General features: G+C 63.7%; 1 protein-coding gene across 1 annotated transcript in view; it reads left to right on the top strand.

Annotated features, from left to right (window-relative positions):
* Positions 1-952: 952 nt before the first annotated feature.
* The window catches only part of Mkl1 (megakaryoblastic leukemia (translocation) 1), a gene marked incomplete in the record, with an annotated part of 172,213 nt that continues 171,853 nt past the window's right edge, over positions 953-1,312 (top strand). Inside the window, 1 exon segment of the mRNA XM_013511484.1 lies at positions 953-1,233.

Genomic DNA, 1,312 nt, shown 5'->3' with positions numbered 1-1,312 from the left:
CACACACACACACACACACACACACACACACCCCCTTCACTACACGTCAGCATTTTAGATTTATTTATTTCGGTTTTTTGAGAGTCTCGCTCGGTAGTTAGCTGGTGTTGAACTCACTATGCAGCTCAGGCTGGCTTCCAACGCAAACTCGAGTCGATCCTCCTGCCTCAGCCTCCCAAGTGCTGGGATTACAGCCGGCAGTATTTTAGAATTGCCGGTGTTTCCTAACACATTTAGTACCGTCGTCCTGTGGCAGGCGCCCTTCCAGGAGCCTGCAGAGACCAGGTCTTGGGTCGTCCCAGCCCTTTTTCCTTCTCCAAGCCCGGAGCACTTTGGCCGCTGATGATCTCAGCACTCGAGAGCGGCGGGGAGGGGCGGTCGGTGTCAGCACCCTCCTTCAGAAACCGATTCAGAGAAACAAGCGGCGGGCCTCGGGGGCGGGGGCGTAACGGGAATTCAGGGCTCCAAGCCAGAGTGGAATTTATTGTCTCCTTTGGGACACGTGGAAGTGAAGTAATCGACTTAGGAGCCCCCAGACCCCGGCGCCCCTACAGCCCGAGAAGGATCGGGGTGGGTTCTGGAGGATTACATTGGTAGGGGCTGGCATGGACACTGACCCCTCTGGAACACTGCCGCCAAGCCAGTCCGCCGCCCTTCCCTGGACACCGTGACCCACGGGCGGCGGCCTCTTTAAGGGCAAGAGCCCCTCCTCCGCCCGTCGCCGGTTTCTTCCCACCTCCTCACCCCGGCTCCTCCAGTTCCAGACTTCTCTCGGCGATGAGGTCATCACCTCGCTGCCTATTGGCTACATTGTGCTGTCAGTCACAGGAAGTCGCGCCGCCGCTCTCGCCTCTCTGAGTCCCCTACCTTCTCCGAACGCCCCCTCAGTCAGCTCAACCCTGCCTCGACAAGGACTCTGATTGGCTAGTGTTGCTGTCACTCCTCCGGCGGGCGGTGCGGGAGGCGGGAGGCGGGTGTGGTGGGCGGGTCCGCAGCTTCCGTGCCTGAGAGGAGCCGGCGGTGTCCGTGTCCGTGTCGGCCCTGGCTGAGGCGAGAGCGACCGTCCCGCCCTCCCCAACTCCTCGGCAGCGCTTGCCGCACGCCCTCCGCTCGCGCCGACTTCTTTCCAGCCTCGCGGACCCCGGCTTGGAGGCTGAGCCTCGGGAAAGACCTGAGCGGCTGGCGCCGGAGTGGGGCAGAGCGCGGCGCCTGGCCCGGGAGGAGAGCGAGGCGGTGAGTGAGAGTCCGGGCCGGGACCCCTCCCCCACAGCGCCGCGCCCGAGCATCCTCCTTGCGCGCCCCCGCCGCGCGC

This window comes from Chinchilla lanigera, unplaced genomic scaffold (genome assembly GCF_000276665.1).
Source record: "Chinchilla lanigera isolate Chin_1 unplaced genomic scaffold, ChiLan1.0 scaffold00012, whole genome shotgun sequence".
NCBI lineage: Eukaryota > Metazoa > Chordata > Mammalia > Rodentia > Chinchillidae > Chinchilla > Chinchilla lanigera.
This window is presented reverse-complemented; position numbering and strand designations above follow the sequence as displayed.